This window comes from Ursus arctos, unplaced genomic scaffold (assembly GCF_023065955.2).
Source record: "Ursus arctos isolate Adak ecotype North America unplaced genomic scaffold, UrsArc2.0 scaffold_17, whole genome shotgun sequence".
In the NCBI taxonomy this organism is placed as follows: Eukaryota; Metazoa; Chordata; class Mammalia; order Carnivora; family Ursidae; genus Ursus; species Ursus arctos.
In genome coordinates this window covers 16,213,141-16,236,758 of record NW_026622841.1, presented here as the reverse complement: position 1 = coordinate 16,236,758, position 23,618 = coordinate 16,213,141, and the positions used below count along the sequence as shown (strand labels likewise).

Here is a 23,618-nt window from a genome sequence, read left to right as displayed (position 1 = left end):
CTAGGAAATGAGCATAAATGCGGTTCCAGTGATGCAGTAAGGCGTACATGCTGTCTTTTTTTTCCTTGTAGGCCTGTTGACTGGGGCTGCTTTTAACCCTTTCGTATTTGCAGAGAATGCAACCGTGTGACAGTAACTGAACATTGGGCCAAAGTCTTTCCAAAAGGTCAAGGTTCACAAGGTGAGATATTTTGAGCATGAATTTAAGTGTTTATTTGAAGATCCATGCAGAGACAGACGGACAGAGGATTGGTACCCTGGAGATAATTTGGGGTTCAGAGTGGAGAAGGAATACTCTTAATGTTATCCAAGTTTAATGGGATTAGAGTGACTTTATGATGGTATTGCTATCAAGACAAAATCAGAATGACTTCATTAACGCGCATGTGGTTAGTCCTTTAGAAGAGGCAGGCCTGGAAAGAGGCAAGTTTAGAGAATGGTAGGCATCAGGGCCTTGTGGAGAATGCACTGTTTTGCATAAGACTAAAGCAGCACACATGTAGCATTATCCCGATGATGACAAAAAAAAAAAAAAAAAAAAGGAAGGAAGGAAGGACTTGGCCAAATCGAGGCAGCCTAGCCTCCTTTTTAGGATTTGAGGAGTCTGAAGGTAGATTTGCCTTTTGTTCATTCAACACCTTCCTTTTACCTTGCGCTGTGTGTTAACCTGAAAGGTTTTTCAACTCCGAGTCAAGTGGTGGAATGGCTTTTATTGATTTTGGGGGCTGTTGACGGTGAGTTTGCCATTGGATTATTTGTGGCATACATTTTAATGTGGAATGCTAATGCAGTACCAGGAGGAAACCGGCTAGTCTGGCTTCATCTGTGAAAAGATGCCTGTTAACTCAAAGCTTTATAGCAGTGGATGGTGGAAAATGTGTGATGCCTTAAAGAGCTTGTAGTTCGATTCGAGCTAGCATTTTTATGCACCCCCCCCCAAACCAGAGGTTTTCCAGGAGCAGGGAGAAGAAAGCAGTAATGAGTCTAGCAAAGTGCAGAACAAAGGCAGTGAGCACTTACAGGGGGAACACTGAACATTTTGCCTTGGGGTTCCTGGTGAAAAGAGCTGCAACTTCCCCAAACAGGAAACCAGCAGCTCCAGAATCCTCTCCAGTATGAACTCAACGACAGATAGAACTCGTTCTGTGTCCTGGTTTGGTAGCAGTACAGTCAAGAGGAGCCCATAGAGGACAGGATTGAAAATACATTTGTCCCCTACTTTGAAGAGGGTATTTTGTTCCTCCTCGATGGGTGCAGAGACGAGTCTTTTCAGAAATGCCGAGGATCTTAGAATATGTTGTGTGCTGATAGTTGGTGGGCAGAGTCTCTGCAGTGAAGGGTGTCAAGTATGCAAGGGTTTTTATTGTTAAGGATTTTTTCCTGTGATGGCAGAGCATTCAGTGTGTGATATAAAGCTGGCAAAAGGGAAGTGAGTGCGTGGTTAGCTCCGAATACTTTGTGTAGTATTTAATAAAGATAAATGTAATCTCGGCCTGATACACCAGTAAAATAGCTTACACGATGGCACAGAATTCTTTACAAATCACTGTGCTAAAATTGGTTTTCAGTTCTACATCATTTTCGACTGCTAGAGGCTCTGTGTCTGAGTGTGGTAGAAATCTGCTTGCAAAGCAGATCGCAGTCCACGTTGCATGGTATGCTGCTCCTGCTTTTCTGCTGCCAGCTAAAACTCAGATGGCTAATATGATAACCCTTAATGAGCTTAATACAATAAGATGTTTTATAATTTAGTCCTTCACTCCTGGCTTTAGAAAGTCAGTGATTTTTATTTAACTTTGACAGCTCACCCCTTGCAATGAATGTTCCTTGATAGTATGTTTTAAGAGCCCTTTCTGCAAGGCATTGCATGTCACAGAATGTTCTGGTTTACTCTCTCTGTGGTTTTCAGCTTTGTTACTCCTCCTCCCCCCAGAAGGCTCCTGGAAAATCGCATTTGTTTTGCATTTAGGCCCGGCTTTCCGGCTGCAAGTGCTGCTTAAGCTTGGCGAGCTGGTTCTCCAGGGCAGCAATCAGGAGCTCATCTGTGGACTGAGGTTTGTCTCAGGTGGCGATCTCCTGCTGAGGTATAACAATGTAGCAGGCCCAGGGCTCCGGGGACTGGGACTGGAACAGGAACAGGAACGGAGAGTTTTCTGGGCTCGGGAATGTGAATGGAGGTGTGGAGAAGGAGCAACAGCATTCTCCTTCCTGGGAGAGCCAGGAGGGAACAGGGTGGCATCCACCCTTGGGGCCGGGCCTGTGCCCTTGCTGCCACTGTCGCCACGCGGACTGCCCCACCTGGAGCCTGCCAGGGACTGCCTGCGGCCCGCTCTGAGGATGACAAGCCGGCCATTCTCTCTGGAGGAGGAACGTGTGGGTTTGGCTGAGGGTACACTGGAAAGAAAGTGTCACCGGGTGTTGAACCTTTGTTTTCATCATTTGCTTGCTTGCTTGGAATTATTTTTTCCACGTTAAGAAACAGTAGACCCAGGGCTTTTAGGACTCTCAGCGTCCTGGTTCTGGAGAGGAGGCTCGTTTCTCTCCTTCTCCCCCCTCTTTTCTCACAAAGAGATTCCCCACCCGCACCCACCTTGACTCCTTTTTACAGAAGGGTTTAGGAGGGAGGCAGCTAACATGGAGATGGAATGTGCTGCGTATACGTTTGACTAGGATGAGTTAGAATTTTCGGATTTCTGTCTCCCGTCTCCCTTTATTTCTTCCCTTGAAATGCTTTCTTGGGTCTATCTTCTGTTGGGTTTGAATAACCTCCCTCATCTGCTTGCTAGAACTCCCCATCTTGCTGTTCACAGCAGGAGCAGAGCTTGCCCTGATGTGGGACCCCAGGACGGTTGCCAGTGCAAGGGAAACCAAAAATATCTGGAAAAGATGTGGGGTTGCTCCCTGCTCATTCCCCTAACATCTCTTCCTCGTCGGTGTAGTGACCGCAGCAGCAGTAAACATTGAGGAGATCTACACCTGTGTGTTAATTCTATTTGAGGGGTGATCTTTAACCAAGTCATGGTTAAATAATTAACTTTTTTAACTTTTACATTTACATACAGTCAAATGTAGTCTGTGGTGTATAGTTTCATGGGTTTTGACGAGCGTATGGCGCTGCATATCCACCACCACTATCCACAGGGAATGGTTCCATCAGCCCTGGAACTTTCCTCCTGCTGTACATCGGTAGTCAGATTCTTCCTACCCCGACCCTTGGCAACCACTGATTGGTTCTCTCCCTGTATTTGGTCTTCTCCAGAATGCCATACAAATGGCTTCTTTCACTTAGCAAAGTACGTTTGCGATTCATCCATGTTGTCGTGTGTGTCCAAAACTGGCCGCTTTTCTGTTGCCAAGCTCTAGACCACTCTATGGACATACCACAGCTTGTTTATTCATTCCCCAGGACGTTGGGGTTGTTTTTGCTTGTGGGTGCTTATGAGTAAAGCTGCTGTAAACATTTGCATACAGGCTTTTGTCTGAACCTAAGTTTTTATGTCTCTTCCCTAAATCCTTTGGGGGGGTGTGGCATGGCCTGGTCATATGGTCAGTACCAAAGAATTAGAAGTCTGAATGAAAGCACATTCAGTTCTTCTTCGCAGCTCATGAGAGAGATCTGGCCTTGTCAGCTGCAGTTAAGACTTCTCAAGTAAGAGATTGCAGGGAGCATTATCTGAAGACACACGAGAGATGATTATGATAATAGACCACTCACTAACGGGATGACATGCTTTATAACCCAGAACTAATCGGAATTAGCCAGAAGTGGAAACAAAAAACTGCCAGTGGTAAAATATCCTTTATTTCCTACAGCAATTATTTTTAATCTCTTCAGAAACATTTGGCAGTTTAATTTTTACATTTGTCTTCAGGTTCAATACCATGCCAAACAATAACAGAGTCACAGTGTTGGAGAGCGGTACCGAAGATCTTTGTTGAAATCTGAGTTGCGTAAACAACGTATTATTAATTATAATTTGTCTTGAGTTTTTGACTGCCAAAATATGGGTGTTGTTTTAATATCTGAAGTCACTGTTCAGGTTTGATGCCTTTTAAGGAAATGAAAATATTTAAGCAAAATCTAGGCAATGAAATAGGGAGATTTGGGGAGCCTTTTTTTTTTTTTTAAACTTTTAAAAAATTCTGAGAGGATAAAATAATGTTCAGGAATGGGAAGAGCAAACAGACCAGGATTATGGTGCTGTAGGTAGAGGAGAGCCCGAGAAGTGGGAAGTGATCTTAATTTGGGGATTATTTCATCGGTTTTACAGGTACTGCATGTTTCCTAAGCACTAGACATTGTGCTAGGCACTGGGAGTAGCAAGGACAAAGGAATCCAGAGAGAAAATTCTAGAGGGAAGTCGCCTACAGGTGCTATGATAGGAATGTGAATGGGCTCCCTACTGCCCAGTGTCCAGAGGGAGGAGCCCTTGAGGAGGTGGCTTGCGTGCCCAGCAGTGAAAGACGGCGTAAGAGTAGGGACAGCAGGCAGAGACTGGGGGAAGAGCAGAGTCCGATGGGGCAGTTTATGGAAAGGCCCCGAGCGAGCCTGGTGTTGTGAGCGTGGGCGGGAGAGCAGGGTGGGTGTGGGAGAGGAGGAGATGACATCAGGAGGCAGTCAAGGGCCAGACTTCTCTGAAGGTCATCCTATACAGTGCACTCGAGTGAGGACTTCCTTGTGTAGGTGGTATGAGCAGAAAGCCTTACTCGAAATGACAGAGGTCTCGGGGCAGTGTCTGAGGAGGGAATGGAGACTCTCCAGGCTGGAGGCAGGGAGGTCACATGAGGGGACCACCGTAGCAAATCCAGGAGAGAAGAGGGCCTGATCCCAGGCGTTGCAGTGGGATGGAGTGGTAGGTGGGGCAGGTGTGTGTACCCAGTGAGAAGGGGGGTGGTGGAGAGGGAGGAGCAGAGGATGGCGCCCAGTTTGCTCCTTGAGGTTACTTGCTGCTGGATGTTCTTGTCTGTGAGATGCTGTGTTCAGAAGGCAGAATAGGTTTGGAGGGTGGATGTGAGGGGGCTTCATGCAGTGAGTTCAAGTTTGGGTTGAGTTGTCCATGGAGGTGTCCTTTGTTGCCTGGATCGGTTTGGGCTGGAGGTCTAGACTGGGAGGAATGGGCGTAGAACAGTAAAGGCACTGATAAGGATCAGGTTAGAGGTGGCGTGGTGACGGCCTACGTAAGAACGCCTAATGGAGAAGCTTGGGACATAGGTGAGGTTCCCTTGTAATTAGCCGCTTTCTCCTGACTTCACTTACCGTGGAGAGAGGAGAGTCTGTACGTCAGAGGCGGTGAGAGAAATAGGTCGAAAAGAGTACAGTTTTACTGGGCACTACAGGGTGACGATGCAAATCAGCAGGAAGAAGGAACAGAGATGTTTTTGTTTTTATTTATTCTTTGAAAAGGATGAACTCGAAATAAAATGAAAGTATAGTGCTGAGAAGAATCTTTTGTCTCAATAATAAATAAACACAGTTTAAAGAATTCTTTGAATCACCTTCTGCAGACAGGAAGTTCTGAATTTTTCCTCTTTTAGGATGAGAGGGGGAGAGCAAGTTCTACTTGATCTAAATCTGGAGACTGAAATAAGTAATATTTAGACAAACTCAGAGTGGCCTTTTTGGCTGTCCCAAGTATTCCCTCCTAAGTGGCCTGTAGTCGACAGTCGTTAGGGACGGAAAATGCAGGTTTTGTATTGTTTTCAGTTAGATATTATTACAACCTGAGGTAATTAGAGATTCCAGCCATCTTGCAGGATTTAGAGAGGCCTAAAGATAAAATCAAGGTGTAGTTCTTGAATGTTTTCTCAACTCAGCCTTTTCTCTTTGGGACACAAACTCTGGCTTTCCAAAGTTTGACTCATTGGTCTCATTATGGTATTGATTTTGATTATTTTCTTCTGTGAGGAACAAATTCTTTCTAGGGATCTGAATCGTAATTAGATTGTTGAAAAACTTACTAAGTCAGAAAATTGAAAGGCCTGTGTTTTTTTGTTTTTGTTTTTAAAGATTCCCTAGCTGGAAATACTTCAAAGATTTACACTTCCCTCCTCCTCTTCTGCAGTGAGGCCATAGTGGGGAGGGGGAGGGGTCGGGGTCGGTAGGTGGGCCTAGAACCCAGCACTCTGGGCTCCCAGTCTGAGGCAGCTTGCGTCATCACGACTGTCTCTCTGCCCTCCAGTGTTCGGCATATGCTAGGTGGTGTACGCGCCAGCCCACGTACAGCCCTTACGTCATGCGAACCACACAGGTACTCACTGGTAAGCTGGTCTTTAACTGTTTTGCTGATTTAACACAGCAAGAGTGGGAGAGGTAGTTTGAGGTCTCTAGTTTGAGACGTGATCATGCCTAGTGTTCTAGTTAAGTCTGGGGGCTCAGGGCACGAAGATTTGCAGTGGCCTTTGCCTGGCTCTCGGTGACGTACATCTGTTTGTCTTGCTCTCGGTGACCCAAAGCTGCATTCTGCCACTGTGGGACCTTGAGCAAGCTCCTTAAATTCTAGGCCATGGTTTTCTTGAGGGTTGTTACGAAGATTAAGTGCATATAAAGTGCTTAGCAGAGTGCCTGCTACGGGGTAAGTCCTGCCTCAAATCTTGGCTGTTCTGGGTTCCTCAGCTTCCCTGGTTTATAAAGGGGAAGGGCCTGTGCGCTGACCTTCTTTTCTCATTGTAGAGGGCGTTGTTTCTCCTCTCCTGCCTTTTAGCTCATTTTTAAGTAGTTTTGCTTCCGTTTGTTTTGGCCCGTGAAAATCCACAGTGAGTGTCTCCTGCCTTGTCTGTAATGTCTTCAGCGACAGCTGCCCTGGGTCTGGTTTTAAGTGGCGGAAAGGTGGGCAGGAGAGTAGCGTCCTTGTCCCCACTTGGCTGGACGTTCATTTGTAGCTGGAAAATGTTGGATGGATTTTGTCATTATTACCTCGTACTTCGACTGTCCTTGCTTCCAGAAAAATCCAGCCCAATCAGTGATGATTGTAGTCTAGTTGATGTAATTTACATTAACCAGAGTTAAAAGAAACAAAACCTGATTGTGAAAAGGTGGCAGGTAAGCCACAGCCTCTGCTCCGTCCCTTTTCCCATGGCGCTCTGCTTCCCACGTTTGCTTCGCAGCGACCAAATATTCCTTATCTTGCACACTGGGATTTGGTGGTGATAGAAGATTGAGTGGAGGAGGAATCTGCGGGTGATATTTTGATGTCTCAAACTGCTCTGTCCGCATAGTGGGCGATAGCCCCGTATGGCTGCGGAGTGCTTGAGTGTGGCTCGTCCGGGCTGGGATGAGCTGTAGGCATAGAATGTACACCAGGTTTCGAAGACTTACACAAAAGAAAAAAGGACGTAAAAAAGTTTTCAGATTGACTACATGTTGAAGCAAGGCTGTTTTGGTTTAATACAATTTATTACTAAATTAAAATTATTAACATTTATTTACCCCCCCTTTTTTTTAAATGTGACTGCTAGAAAATTTAAAACTATATATGTGGCTTTCATTCTTTTTCTATGGGACAGGGCTGGTCTGGAATGTTGGATGGACATCTAAAGAAATGGAGCAGTGAAATCTCTCTGGTGCCCCAAAGTGTTGATGTTCATTGATGTTGAGTTCCCCTTTTGGTTGGAAAAGATAGTGTAAGGACGATGAGATGTCTCCTGGTTAGAGAAACTCGTGCTCCCCTGGTTTGCACCCCTTTTCTCTCCCACGTATTCCTGGTTCATCTCTCTGCATTCCTGGATCTAGGCACCCATGCCAGCCTGGTGTCTGCTTCCGAATGGACAGGGAGCCCGTGTTTATCACAGGTTTACCATGTGCTAGATGTTTACACTTAACGTCCCCCGTGCAGTGTAATTACCATCCGTGGTGAGACTCAAGAGAGGTGAAGTGACTGGCCCAAGGTGGTACCACTCGTGAGTGACAGACCTTGGATTTGGGCCAGGGACGAGCTGGCTCTGAAGTCCTACTGCCTTTTGCAAATAACGGGTCTTGGTTGGTGCTCGTGTCTTGTACCTCTTGCTCAGTTCCCATGCCTGGTCCTGGGTGCCCTTGTTCTGTAGATAGCATTTCTCACGTTTTAATCTGCATACAAGTCACCTGGGGATGTGTTAAGATGGTGCAGGTAGTGATGCAGTAGCAAGGGTCTCTGCTGTTTCCCTTGGTTTTGCACCGGCTTCCTCTGCTTCCAGAGTGATCTGATTCTCCAAAGCTTGCCTCACTCTGCGGGGGCTCACCCTTTGGCTTTGCATGGGATGCCAGCGAGCGCAAATGGGGTCAGAACTGGTTTTTGGTCGTAGGTGCCGAGACTGGCATGAACACTGATTCCTGTGTACACACGATCTGACCTGATCAGTTTATTCCTGTTCCTACGCAACTGCATTACTCCTCCTTTATTATCTTAACCCCTTTGACACCTGTAGTCTGATAGAACAGAAGATGATGTTAATATTGAGATATGTGTCAGGGGTATCTATCTTAAGTCCATGTGATGCAGACTGGCCTTAAATTGACACTGGGGGGTGACTGTGCCATGTTTGGTTCAGAGAGTCAGTATCTGATGAGAGATGAGGACTCAGAGCAGTTGTCCTGCCACTAGTTCTGCCTCCGTGCCTGACAAGGAATCGGGGTGACTTGTGACTTTTCCTTAGAATGGGCGTTACAGTGAGCTGCCTCACACGAGTGTGGAAGCATGGCTCGTCGACGCCACTGCTTCTCCAGCACGTGAGGGAGGCGACCACCCTGGAGTCCTTGCATCAGGAGGTCTTGGGGGAGGTCTTGGTCTTTGGCCAAAAAAGAAACTGCGTTTTGGGAAGGCACTTGGTGTATTGTGTGTTTGAACTCCAAGGGGCTGTGCAAAACTTTATAGTGTATTTTTTTATTTTTTTAATTTAAAAAAGTTTCAAAAACATTTTTAAATTTTTAGAAAATGATTATTTTAGAGAGAGCGTGCACGTGTGCGTGCGCTCACACAAGCAGGGAGAGGGGCTTAGGGAGAGGAAGAGAATCCTCAGGTAGATTCCTTGCTGAGCATGGAGCCCGACATGGGGCTTGATCCCAGGATCCTGAGGTCATCACCTGAGCAGAAATCAAGAGTCTGACACTCAAATGACTCAGCCACCCATTAAAATTAAAAATTTTAAATAATAATAAAAATTAAAATAATTTATGTATTTAAGTAATCTCTACGCCCAGTGTGGGGCTTGAACTCACAACCCCAAGATCAAGAGTTGCATGCCCTTCTTACCAAGCGCCCCCCAGTGTATGTTTTAAATTCGGGGATTGCGTTGATGAAGCTAATTCTAAAATGATGTCTGTTACATGAGCTAGCTTACCATCCCCATCTCCCTATAAGAAAACTCCGTTTCACAGAAATCCTAGTTGAATTTTAGATCTTATTGGAAATTTGGACTCAAGAGTTCTATGATATATGAATCTGGCACACTGCATAGGATTTTTAATTGTTGGCTAAATCTGTCACCTCCGTGCTTGGCGCAGAATACTGTGCCTGGTGTGGGGGGGTGTCTGGCTGGCCCGTGACTAGCTGCTGAGCAGTCACAGGTTGCTGGAAGGGCAGTGGGATGGAGTTGGGGGGATAGCAACAAGGCTGGGTGTTCAGGGTGGGCAAAGCCATGGGGCCAGCCCTGGAAAAGGGGTTGGAACTGTGGAAGTTCATCTGAGTTGGGGGCGAGTTCAGAATTCGGTGGGGTAGTAAGTCCAAAGCCTTTCTGGAGCATGCCAAGTGTCCAGATACGTTAGGAGTCAGAGACAAGATAGACAGACACCCAGAGGTTGTCAGAAGGCAAAGCAAAGATGGATGGATGGTCACAAGTCTACTGGACAGGCAGGAACGAGTCGGTCTGTGAAAGTAGCAGTTGGATCATGGGGACTGTGTGTGCACAGAGGCAGGGCCCACGGAATGACTGTGGGGCGTGTGAACAGGTGAACGGGTGAGGGCAGGATGCGTTACCGTTGCCAGTGGTCGCTGGATAACTGAATCAGAACCAGTTGTACACGGCAGCCTTCATGGGACGTGGCAGGTGAGGACACTTGTTGCTCAGGTGGCCGAGGTTGGGAGAATGGATTAGGAGAAGCAGTAGCTCCTTATAACCAAGATTCACGTGGGAAGGCGTTAGAACACTAGATTGGAGTTTACCTGAGTTCACAGGACACATGATCAAGACTTAGCTTTTCAAACTCACACCAAAGGAAAAGGAGCTGTTGATGAGGCCGTGGCTGCTGCCCGGGGGAGCTCCCATGTCATCTTGTACTGAGCTTACTCCGCGTTCTTTTCAGGGCCCCGTGGCCTCTGCTGTCTTCTTGTGCCTCTTCCCTGGTAGAGCTGTGTCCTCTTTCTGGTGCACTTGGCAAATGTGGCTGTCCCACAGCCCCTGTGTTCCCACATGCTCGTCTAAAGAACTAGTAACATCACCTGTATTGCTCAGTCCCACTTCTGGTTCTCCAGACCGTGAGCTAATCGGTCCTGGTCTGCTCAGCTGTGGCTTGGACGGCAGGGTTACTGCTAACCCTACATGGGTGGTAGTTTGCACTGGGCTAGTGAAACACCCCTGAGGGATCTACTACCCGACAAGGGGGTGGTCTTACCCTGTTTTATGCCTGAGAAACTTGAGCTTCTGAGAGGTTAACAGATACGTAGAGGCTGAGTTGTTGGGAATTGGCATTCGTGCCTGGATCTTTCTGACCCCAGTTCTACACCCTTTACCATGCTTCAGTATAGTAGCTAAGGTGTGGGATCTCTTCTGAGTATACAGCTGGATCCTTTTGTCGATTTTCTGTTTACTCAAAATCACAAAAACGGTATGTTTAGCTTAGCATTTGCTCCATAAATGCGTAGCAAAGGCCAGTTGAGTTATGCACCAGAATGAGACACTGGAGGTAGGAAATTTGGCTGCGTGGCTAGAGGAATTGTTCAGGCCTAATGTTTAGGGTCTCATGGGTACATAGGTGTATATTTGAGGCCTCTCCTAGGTAGAGGGGGGTGTGTGTGTGTATGTGCGCATGTGTGCTTATGCTTGGGGCCCCTCCTAGGTACACACATGTTTGGCAAAAGGCAAGTCTGGTTTATCTGGCCAGTGTTAATTTTGGGAAAGATGAAACACATAGTTTTGCACTTGACTAGTAATAATTGGGCTTTCATGGTTTGGATTTGAGATGAGTCATAGAATTGTAAAACATCCCTGTTCCCTGTCTGGAGCATTGGGATATTGTCGACCTCCCCTGGAATTTCACATGTGGCTCTAACCTCTTTGGTTACACAGTGCTCCTGTTTCAGGTCATTGAGGGTAGGAAGCATTTGTTCTGCGTTTGTTGTGCTTCTTAGAAGACCTTGCGGGGCGGCCTGTCTGCAAGAGGCACTTCAGGATGCCCGTTAGATCCCGGGTAGTGGTTGGGGATTCTAGTGGCATCGATCTTGTTATCCCCTGTCTGAGAGCACAGGAGTTGTGGCTTCATTTCTTGTAGGGCTTTCTCTGTGCTAGAATCCTCTTGCTGACCTTGTTTTGATGTTACAGTGACTCAGAGTAATTAGTATGTAACTATATTCTAGGTATTCCGGGTAGAAGTAAGTACCTCCCTAGATTATTGGTTTTTTTAAAAGATTTTATTTATTTATTTTAGAGGGAGAGAGCAGGGGGACAAGCTGAGGGAGGGGAACAAGCAGACTCCGTGCTGAGCACGGAGCCCGACACGGGGCTCCATCCCACAACCCCGAGATCATGACTGGAGCTGAAAACGAGAGGCAGACGTTCAGTCGCCGAAGGCAGCCAGGCGGCCCTGGATTGTTTTATTTAACCTTCACAATCACTCTGCAAAGTGGATCTTCTTTTTTTCCATTTTACACATGAGAAAACAGAAGCTGAAGAGGTTAAGTAACTTGCCCAGAATCTTGGTAACTTGTAAGGGGAAGAGCTAGGACTCACTCCAATTTGTCTTACTCCAAAGCCCATGCTTTTAACCACGACAGCAAACTGTGGTTTATAGGTGTCATTTCTGCAGACAGTCGATGGCAGGCTCGAATATCTTTGAGGTTCAGAGCTGCTGCTTCTGGGTCAGCCAGTATTTCTCCTGTTGTCAAGATCCGCGAGGTGTTGCTGGCTGGCTCCGTGACCCTGTTGTGGCTCTGGTCGCTGAAAGTAGGTAAACCTTGAGAGACACCTTGCTCCCTTTCCTGATTTCTCCTCCTTGACCACACATGTGTGCCTGCTTGTGCGCCGGTGCATTTTACAGCACAAATAGCCTCCTTTGGCCGTAACCGTAGAGCCAGTCAAACCATGTTTTTATCATCACTTCGTGGCGTTGAAGTTTAAGGCAGAGCCCGTTCAGAATTACCTTATTATTCTTCCTTTGGATTTGGAGATTTGTTCGCTTGCTCTTTCTGGAGTTGTCTTGGGGTCGATGCGGAGGTGCCCGTGGAGGGGAGCTGCCGGGAGAAACATGGGGTTCAACATTGTTCGGGAAAATGGGCCAGAAGCATCTCCCGACGCTCCACTCCAGAATGCGCTCCTGTTTGCTAATACCATCTCCTAGGGAGAACAGCTGCTTACAGTGTGTTTCAAGTGGGTCCCAAAGATGTCTCACCCAAAACCGGCTGGCCTCCAGTACTCTTGAGGGGTGCTCCCAGCCTGGGTCCCCAGAATGAAGATTCTCCCTGGAATACTTCAGAACTTTGGGAGTTCACAGCAGCAGTTCAGGGGGAAAAAAGTGTGTGTGCATGTGTCTGTGTGCACAGACGCATGCATCTAACCCAGCATTTCCCGCATTCCTGGGCTGTGGTGGAATCCCTTTTTGGTGGAACATTCCTGGGTGAACATCCTTCAAGCTGTTGGCTGTTGGTGATGTGAACTTCGTGAAAAATGGGAGGGCCTTGAGAGGAGTAGGGCGAGGGCGTCCTCGATCTCTTCCTTTTCGTATAATCTAGTGATTGGTGAAATGATGTGTGTTTTTCTGCTCTCCGTCCACTCCAGCAAGAGAATTTGTGAGTGAATTTATTTGTAAGGTCGACAGCCAGTAGGCCTGCTGTGAGTGATAACTTGGAGGGGGGGACTCTTAGTTGTATTGACAGATGAAAGTAGGACCTTTCCTAATTCCAAACACGTTTGAAATGAAGCTGGTGTCTGGTGAGAGTCGTGGGATACTCCGGCGATGGCATCACTGTGGAATGTGAGAGCCGTTGTGATCGGGATGCAGGGGGCCCCTTGTGCACAAGGGCTAGCCAGGCCCTGACCTGCCACCTGGATGACTAGGGGGTGGGGGGAAGGCAGGTTTATGGTGATTTTAAGAGGATTAGGTCTTGGTGAGAGGAGGGCAGGTTGATGAGGGGAAAATCTCTTGTTTACTCAGAGCAAGGTTTTTCAGCCTTAGCCTACCGACATTTGGGGCTGCACAGTGCTGTGTTGGGGGGCTGCCCTGGGCATTATAGGATGTTTGCCAGCATCCCTGAACACCGATACCCACCCCTCCCCCAACTTGTGACAGCAAAAAATGTCTCTGGACCTTGCTAGATACCAGTGTTGGTGGTGGTGGAAGAGAAGGGGCAAAATCGCCCCACTTGAGAACCGTGGACTTAGAGCCTTGTAGCAAGAACAATACTTCAAAACTTTGGGTACTAAGAATTCCCAACAAAGACCTCCAAGGGAAGCCAGCCAGCAAGGAAGCATCTTGAAACTATACAAATCCCCCAAGAAATGCAAGATACCTTGAGCTGCTGGGTTTCTCTTCCGTATTGTCTAATGCTAGAAGTCTCAAATGTTTGCAAATATTTTTAATTTAGTATTCAAGATGAAAGAAAATTGCTGGTGAAAAGAGTAAGAAACCACAGAAATTGGGTCTGCTGGTCTGACTGCAGCATTTCAGGGACAAAGGCTTCCACGCAGGATTTAGGGTTTATGTGCAAAAACCGAGGCGGCTTATTCAGGTGACAAAGGAAAATTACTTTGAAGTTCTCCATTGTATACTCAAAATATCACTTCTCATTTAGAAAATCTATCCTTTGCTTCAAGCTGGAATTGTAGAGATGCTACCAAAAAATGTGGTATTTATAAAATGCCAAAGGAATGCTAAAGCTTTTATGGATTCTACTCTTGAACGAGGAATCCTTTGTTTTAGCACTTAAATGGGCAAGTGATTTCTTAAGTTTGATATGCTGGAATTCACCAAACATGTTTCATTCAAAAATAAAAACTAATAGTGGAGAGATTTAGATTTTTTTTTTTTTCTTTCTCATGAAACCATTTGAATAACTCACTTTAAGCAGAGGCCGTAATGAACTTTCCTGAAGTTCATTGATGGTGACAGGGTTAGCCCAGACCCTTTCAGTATTTCTATAAACTCATTGATGAATTAGCAAATCACCAGCACCAGGTTCTTTTAGTTAAAAGAATGTAAATCCAGTGGGAAATAGGGCTAGAGCAAAAGTGCCTTTGACAGAATTTACAGGATTGATGACTGACTATGCCTAAGTTCACAGGAGATACTTTCATCTGCTTCCCTGTAGCTATGAGATTTTGAAGATGCACACCTACACCTGGCGGATGAACTTCGAGAAATATTTCCCCCCCCCCGCCTTCCCATCTGCTGCTCTTTTCTGGATTCCAGTGACAGAATGGTGTGCGTCCTAGCCCTTTCGATGAATTTTACATATCTCTTCATTTTACATATCTATATGTAGAAACATATAAAATACAATATGCTTGCTTTTTTTTTAAATTTTAGTGTAATTTAGATACTGTTTTGTGACCTGATTCTTTTTTCGCTAGATGGTGTACCTTGCTCGTTCCACTTCAGTGCCTGTAACACATCTACCTTACCTTTTCTTAAAAAAGATTTATTTACTATGGAGAGAGTGGGGGAAGGGGCCGAGGGAGAGAATCTCCAAGCAGACTCCCCACTGAGCAGGGAGCCCAATTTGCGGGGGGGTGGGAGTGGGGGTGAATTTGGGCTCGATCCCAGGACCCATGAGATCATGACCTGAGCTGAAACCAAGAGTCAGGCTTAACCGCCGGCACCACCTCGTCTACCTTACTTTAATGACTGCGTAATGCTCCATAAAAAAAGGATGTAATTTAAATAATGTGAATGTATTTCACACTATTGAACTATATACTTCAAAATGGTTAAGGTGGTAAATTCCACGTTATGTGTATTTTACCACAAGTTTTTTGAAGAGGACGTAGCACAGTTGATTTAATCATCTCCCTTCTGGTGGACATTTACCTTTTTTCCAGGGTTCTGCTGCACCAGACACTTTTTATACCAACACCTCTCGCTTTGGAAGATTTAATTTTTTTGGTTTAAAACATTGCCTTCGTGCCCTAAGGTCAATGACACGTCATCCAGATACAGGGAATAGGATCCTTGCCTTTTTCTCTTTGTGAGGGGGGAGAACCTAAGGAAAAGAGCCCCCCTCCCCCTTTCTGGACTTTAAGGATTTATTGGTTGTGGGTGTGCTGCTGGAGAGTGAGAATCCCGTGGTGATCTCCTTAGCTGAAGCTTCTCTTTAATTATTCGCAAGCTCAGTGGGTGTCTGTCTGGGCAAGCCCTTGCCCTGAGCGCCATTTTATTGCACCAGGTATCTGCAGAGAGGTCGGGCCAGGTGGATTACCTGGTTTCCAGAGGAATTCCTGGAGGTGAAATGAAGGACAGCCCTAGGGGAGGCCGTGTCCGGCCAGATCTCTGAGTTCTGATAGCCCGGGTTCAGGTCGCCCGCTGTGGTTTGGTATTCAGTAAACTCTTCCTCCTGCTTGGAGCTTTTCTAGCGGAGCCCTCGCTTTGAAATGCTAACCCCAGGGCAGCCCTGCCCTTTAAATTGACATTCTGCTTTCTAAAGAAAAACCCGAGACAGGTATTTTTGGAAGCTTTGTATATTCAGTAAGTAGATATTGCACTGCTCAAGAACCTTAGCGCTCCGGGCAAGTCAGCACAATTCTATTTTTGACTCTGGAGCAAGAAAAAGGAAACAGTGGTCATGTGGAGGGACTGGAGGGGCTTAATTTGGGTCTGTTTGATACAGCCTTCGTTCCGGGGTGCTGCATCCCTGCGTCATGGTCATGTGCCTTTTGGGTCGCTGAGATGGTCTGGTGGCAGAAGAGGGAGATAGAAAAGGGGTCTGAGCAGCTGTAGCCGTGAGGGACCCGTCTCCTCCCACCTGGGCCCCCACAAAAGCCACAAAGCAGAGCGGAAGCCCCAGGCTTGAGTGCGCAGGGAGCGTCTGTGTCATGCGGGACCAGCCAGTATCGCTCCTCGCGGTGAACGCGTCCTCTTCCAAATCCTGGACCCTGTCTGAAGGCCCGGGACCACCCTGAGCTGGGGGCGTGCTGTGGTCAGTCCCATTTCCTGAGGAAGTGACTGAGGGAGCTGGCTTTTGAAGGCTGCTCCACCCTGGAGCCCCAGGAGCCCAGAGCAGTGGAAATCACATGCACATTGATTTTTCCTTTGGGCAGGGGCTTTGACATGAAAGGAGCCCTCCGCAGACGTTTTTGTTAGGTTAGTGCTTTGCTTTCAGAAATCATTTTACTGCTGGGCTGTTGTAGTTGTCTTCCTGTGGATGTCCTATACTCTGGGAAATCAGAACACTGAAGGAGCAGAACTTTTTGTGTCTTCCGTAACGGTTTTCTGGGGTTATGTTCTGGTCTCAGTTAAGAAACGCAGTGTATTTTAAAGGAGTTTAATCGCTTAAATAATAAAACACAATCTTTATGGGATCTTTAATTTTACGCAGGCAGACCCAGGATGGAATTCTTAGCTAGTTTTTTTTTTAATACTTAAAAAAAAGAATTTATTTATTTGAGAGAGAGCATGTGTGCGTGAGCGGGGGGGGGGGGGGCAGAGGGAAAGGATCCCAAACAGATGTGGGGCTCAATCTCACCCTGAGATCACGACCTGAGCCAAAACCGAGTCAGATGCTTAACCGACTGAGCCACCCAGGCGCCCCTTAGAGAGTTCTTTAGTGGAGGAAATGTGGGAAACTGGGCATTTTGAAATTTGTATGTGATTTTAGCAAACTACCAAAGAAAATTAAATATTAAATCCATTAACTGCACGCGAAAGGGCCATTTCGAATGTACCCTGTCAGGGCTTGATATCCTGTATTTTCTAATTCTGTAAATAGGAAATCAGGTATTTTCATTTCGAGTTGTTTTTTTTTTTTTTTTTTAAGGTGAGAATGTATATGATTCAGTCTTTTCCTCTCCTGCCCCTGACCCCTTCAACATACTGTGGACCATATTTTCTCTTTTCTTGATTTACCTTCCTTTTCCTTCTTCCCAAGCATTTAGATAACACACAAGAGTTAAAAGCTCTGAAGTTAGCTAGGTAGAGGTCAACAAGCCCCGAGGTTCCCTGTTTCCAGGTAACTGGTGCAAATAAAGGAAGGGGTGCTTGTTCAGCTTTACCTGAAATCCAAGGTTGTCTTTCTTGAGCTGTGTAATGTATATCCATATGTTATGTCTTTTACTTTTTTCTCATATTTAGTGCCTCTTCGTATATATTTTACATTTTCTATAAAATACAGTTATTAAGAACAGCATTCACATTAACTTGAACGTTCTATTTAAAAGGACGTTTTTTTCCAGAAGTGGAGCAGGTGCTTAAGAAATATAAACTCCTAAATAAAATTAAGTACCCTTGTCAGTACTTAACTGTTATAACCTGGGCTTATCCAAACATTTGCTTTCTTTCTATCCAGAGAGCAGTTACTGTGCCCAGGGCCCCATTTCTTCCGTGGAAGGGTGGTTATTACCTCTTTAATGACTTCTAGGTATTTCTTTCTTTTTTTTTTTTTTTTTTTTTGACTTTTAATGGTACCTGGTATCTGCTTGCTAAAATCCCCATCAGTCTCAGTTGCCCTGGTAAAAGAGTTCTTTTCTTTCTCCCTCCTCAAAGAAATGTAAAATGTAACAAAAAGTATAGTATGAATTGCATATCAAGTGCAACCTGTAATATCACCAGTCACTATTTTAACTGTGAATGTCTCTCTGTAGGCACACTCTATTCCCTTCCCCTCCTGTCTTTTTTTTTTAAGATTTTATTTATTTATTTGACAGAGATAGAGACAGCCAGCGAGAGAGGGAACACAAGCAGGGGGAGTGGGAGAGGAAGAAGCAGGCTCATAGCAGAGGAGCCTGATGTGGGGCTCGATCCCACAACGCCGGGATCACGCCCTGAGCCGAAGGCAGACGCTTAACCGCTGTGCCACCCAGGCGCCCCCCCTCCTCTCTGTCTTACGATTTCCTCCCTCTCCTCTCTCCTCTCCCCCTCCCTCCTCCCCTCCCTTTCCCCTGTCTCTCTTCCACCCTCTTCTTCCTCTTCCCTTGGACTTTGTAGGCAAATGGCTCCTTCCTTCCTTTTTAGAGGGACCTGAGACCCTTGTACTTATGCATATTTAAAAATCACCAGATAAATGAATTGTGCTTTATAAATAGGGTTAAAAAGTTTTTTTATGGGGTGCCTGGGTGGCTCAGTTAGTTAAACGTCTGCCTTTAGCTCAGGTCATGGTCTCAGGGTCCTGGGATTGAGCCCCAAGTAGGGCCCCTGGCTCAGCGGGGAGCCTGCTTCTCCCTCTCCCCCTCTGCTCTCCCTGTCTGTCTCTCACTCTCTCAAACAAATAAATAAAATCTTAAAAAAAAAAAGTTTTCTTATACTTGGGTTTTTGTGCTTTTGCATATGTATGAAGCTTCTTAAAATAAGAGTTTGCCTTAAAATAAGTTTGACTCAAGTCAAAATAAGTTTGACTCCAAGTCAACCTTAGAAAGTTGACTAGTGATTTCAGTACATCTTTCTGACTAGCTTTTTATTTTTTTATTGTTAACCCATATGATTTTCTTTCTCATCCTAGCCTGATATGCTGTTAAGTGCCAGCCTCAACCAGTTGGCCCTTTCCCTGGAAGCTTGGTGAGCCTCTGGATTCATCCTTTCCTTGAGCTGGGGGAAGTGGCTTATTGTTTATCTAAGACTTTCTTCAAGCTAAGATCCCTTGGGAGAGTGGAAGTGAAAGCATACTGAGATATCAGACATGGATAAATACAGATGAATATATTACACATTTAGGGATAGATGCTTATCCACAGAGAAGCCTAGTTTACTGTGAAATCAAGAATATGTGGTCTCTCGATGGATGGAATGACAGAAGCTAAACATAAGGGTTATGATTTAAGAGCACGAGTAAATGATTTTAATGTCTGTTTCCCTCATCTTGCATTTTACCGCATGAGTTAAAAATACGTCTTCAGAATTTTAAAGCAAATGGGTGAAACTCAACACTGTATATCTTAAAGGTTATTTTTTGAAGTGTTCTTATTTTTGCAAGAATTCTCCAAGAAAGGTCTCTCTCGTGGTTCCTTGCCTTGGCAAAATCTCTTTGGAAAATATCAAAATCTAAATTTAAAAGGGTATTCTTGAGCAAATGTATGCACTGAATTCACATGAACATATGTCTGGCATGATGGAAACATGCATAGACATGGAGAGATACTGTTGAATGTGACAAGGCCTATTATGTTAAAAATATACATGTGTGTTTATATTTATGCTTCTGTATGCATTTAGAAGTCTGTAGCCCAAATGTTATCAGAGCTTACCTCTGACTAGTGGGCCTCCTGGAGACTTTTGCTTATATCTTTGGGTTTTAGAGGACTGGTGAAGAGCGTATACTACTCTTAAAATAAAAATGGTTTCAAAACCCAGGGATGCTAAGAAAGGTATTTTGAATAAATGGCAGCCTGTTGGCTAAATCCTTTTTTTCAAAGATGCCACCTGACCATTCAGCTTAAGAGTGCTTCTAATGGAGTGGCAATGTTTACATAGAGATTTTTGAATCTAGAGGTTATATTGGCTAGAAGGTACCGGGAGCCAGAAGTGAAAGAGTGGGGGGGGGGGGAATGCCATGACTGTAACAGATCTCCCATGAAAGAACTCAGGGTTCTGCACCTGGTGGATGAATTGATGGGGTTCTTGACCTTTTGTTTCTGTAGCCTTCAGTAAACAGAAGAGAGGGAGAGAGAGGGTTGGGGGAAAGGGAGAGAGAGAATCTCAAGCAGACTCCATGCGTAGTGTGGAGTCTGATGTGGGGCTCGATCTCACGACCCTGAGATCATGACCTGAGCCGAAACCAAGAGTCAGACGCTCCCCCGACTGAGCCAGCCCGGTGCCCCAGTAGACACAAAGTCTTAAGGAATGCTTGTCTATAAAGAGAGCAGTTTGGTTCATCCAGGTTATCAGATCAGCACTTTGTGATTTGTACTTCAAAGAAAAAATAAAAGAGTAATTGGTAGTTTCTGTGAGTTACTTCAGACCTCAGTGAATCTCTTCCTGTCATGGAGTATATTAACCCTCAACTCTTAGAAATGAGCTAATCGGGAACTGTATACGTTTTTGGACCTAAGTGCTTATTACTCGATCTATTAGAATTGTCTGAAGACCTGGCTCACCTGTGAAATGGTTGGCCTTAATATTTTCTTTCTAAAGGGTTTGGCTTATGTTTCTTGTGTATGTAAGCCAGAGAGAGCAGTGATGGCGTGGAATCATGGTGGACTCGTTTTTACTTATCCGTCGGTCAGAATGGATGGTTCCAGAATATCTTGAATCTTCAGAAAAGCCACCAACATGTTCACTGGTTTTATTGTGGCTTTTTCCTTGTCCTGTGTTGACTGTCTTTGGTAGCAAGGTGGGAGAACCACTTCCTCTGATTCTAGGCTCAAGAGAAGGAAGAGAGCGCCATGGCCCCTCTGTGTCTTGCCAGCCCCTTGGTGGCAGATTGCTGTTGTCTCGTTCTTACTGTCCATCACAGGCCTTGTCATTCTCAGCACTTTTGCAAAGAAGCACAAATACGTGATTTTCATCACAGAAGGCCTTTCCTTTGTTTAGGAGGGGTTGAAATAATAAGTGAAAATAATATTCTTACCAATCAAATCCAATAAACCGTGGCTCCTTCTGGGTGTTAATTTGTGAGGCTTTAAGAGTATTGACCTCCTTATCCTTCCCTAAGGAATTAATTAATCATTTGCCTTTCCTGCAGTTCCGATCCTCCTTTTACCCGCTTCATTCCCATTAGACTTGGTCTTCCCCTGCGTTCTGGCACTCCTTGGCATTCTGTGAACTGAGCTTGTTGATCAGTTTTCTCTAGATATTTCGGCAGCTTTATCTAGATTCATACTGTGCCCTACCTGGCATATTTTAGAAGTTAATGTACCTTAAGGCTTTGGGGGTTATTGGAATCATAACAGGTGTGTTGTGGGTCCTGGAGAGAAGTTAATATTCCACAGGAAAGACCAAAAGAAACTGTGCCCAAACTTTCCCCTTCTTCCCTCAAACCCTGTGGCTCGGGGCCAGTGAGCAGAGCCTGTATTTGGGCTTTTCTGTGTAAATTGTCCTGAAAGTTTGACCCCAATTGGCTTGTCCCACTTGGATTGTCTACCAGGGTGCGCCGGTCACGCCCAGTATTGGCGGTGCTCTGCAGAGGGGTGGGCGTCTTCTGGATACCTGGCCATCTGTGCTTTGTGTGGTGGTGTCTGCTTGCGGCCTGCAAATGAAGAGACTCATGTCTTTATGGCAATACTTCCCAAAAGACATGGGGCACCTCTGAGTTGCTCTTAGAAGAAAAACAGGGTCTGGAGGTCAAATAGATTTGGTAAATATTTCATACTTCAACCCCTTTTTGTAATTCAAAATGTATATTAATGTATTAAAGATCTTAAAAGAGGGGGCACCTGGGTGGCTCATTCGGTTAGGCAGCTGCCTTCAGTTGCAGTCATGAACCCAAGGGTCCTGGGATTGAGTCCTGCATCAGGCTCCCTGCTCAGGGGGGAGATCTTGAAAGGTGGTGGGGATAAAGATTTAGGGAAGCCTTGTTGTAAGGAAATCAGTTTAAATGTTGTTCAGCCATTCGACTGCAGAATCTTCCTTCCCTCCTAATGTCTATAAACAGAACACACTTTGGGAAACAGTGTGGCGGAGCTGTCTTGGTGTGTCGGAGTTGCCCCTCACTGGCGCACTCGCCCACTGCGGGCACCTCTTCTCAGCCACACCAGTGACGTCGGTCGTATTAGTAACTGAAACGTATTGTGGTTGGGGTTATCTAAACACTGGAATGGATAAATGCCAAAGATTGGGGCTCTGTACCCCTCAGACTGCTGTTTGCTAAAGGTTATAGCACTCTGCTGATGTGTATCCTCCCATTTCCTTAAAGATGGTCACAAAAGGATACTGGGTGTTGGAATACATTGCCAAAGTCTCCATTTTCTTTCTTTTTGTCTGTCTGTCTCTTCTTGTCTCCATGCCTTGTGTGGAGCGCAGTGTGGGGCTTGAACTCCCGACCCTGAGCTCAGGACCTGAGCTGAGATCAAGAGTCGGACGCTTAACTGCCTGAACCACGCAGCCGCCCCTCTAAAATCTTCATTTTAAAATCCATCGTTATTTGTCCTCCCCGTTCCTCTCTCTTTTCAGTGCGGATTTTTTTTTAAATTGTGGTAAAGTATGCGTAGCGTAAGTTACTGTTTTAACCATCCGTAAGTATACAGCCCAGTAGCATCAAGTACATCACTGTCTGCAAAACCTTTTCATCACCCCCAGCAAAAACTCTGAACCAGTGCAACGGTAACTGGCCTTCCCACCTTCCCTGCGCGTAACTTCTGTTCTGTGTCTCTGTGAATTCGCCTGTTCCAGGCACCACCTCTCAGTGGAAATACAGCCGTTTTTATCCGGCGTGTCTGCCGGGACCCAACGGAGCCATCCCTGTGTCTGGGATGGAAGCTGATCAGGGCAGGACGGTGCAGCACGTGCCTAGAACACCTTCAGACACATGCGTCAAGGGGGATGCCTTTATATTCCTCTCCCTCTGCAGTTTTGGGTCCCTATGCATCTCTTACTATAAACCACTTTAGATCCTCCCGCAAAGGTATCATATAAGTAAAACAGTGACGTACGATGGAGGTAAACGTTAGAAAGACCAATACATTGGACAGATTGAAGCAGGTTGGGGTTGCTCAGTTAGAGGTGTCTTCGGGAGGCTTTGAACAGGAGGAAGTCAGATGAGGCTCCGGAATAGAGCGAATGGAGGGAAGCCAGCGAGAGAACAAGCTGGGAGACAAGACCCGAGCCCTGTGCGACCTCACATTTTAAAACGGGCAGCCTGGTTAGCTGGAGACATAAAAGGCTACACGACTGCATTCTTCAAAGGGCCGTGGTTTTGTTCTGGGGTCAAGTCTTAGGTTGTAAGCCTTTTTCTTTTTTCTCTCTGTCTCTCCCTCCCCAGGGCTTGAACAGAAACACAAAAAAATTCTCTGGGTTGGAATTTCTCTTTGACATTGGCCCCAGTCTTAAGGGGGTTGTTATTAACATTTTATTATGTGTGCTCTTAGATTTGGTAGATTTGGCGGAACAGCTCAGCTCGTTCCGACTTAAATAATTTTATGAGCTGTGCAGTTTTCTAGAATATACATAATCTAGAAGTAGTTGGATGCCGAAACCTCCTCTACACCTCTTTTTCCTTCCTTTATTTTTAATTCTCACTGAGTAAGGGTCTTCTCAACGCATTGAGGTTGGGGGGAGAGAGACCTAAAAGAGAAAAATACACTTAAAAATTCTTCCTGAATATTCATGAAGCCTTATTTTGCAATAAAAAATGACT

The 23,618-nt window shown here is 45.6% G+C and overlaps 1 protein-coding gene across 11 annotated transcripts in view; it reads left to right on the top strand.

The window, feature by feature from the left end:
* The window catches only part of ZNF532 (zinc finger protein 532), a 105,426-nt gene that overhangs the window by 2,668 nt on the left and 79,140 nt on the right, over positions 1-23,618 (top strand). For 5 of the 11 annotated variants that reach the window (XM_057313363.1, XM_048218453.2, XM_048218454.2 and 2 more), the window contains 2 exons: positions 72-181; positions 18,831-18,886. The exons of 5 other annotated variants lie outside the window; for them this stretch is intronic. The gene's annotated coding sequence lies outside the window, so the exon portion shown is untranslated. Of the gene's footprint in view, positions 1-71; positions 182-1,969; positions 2,055-18,830; positions 18,887-23,618 lie in introns of all 11 variants that reach the window. One more of the 11 variants, XM_026496397.4, reaches the window with a different exon arrangement.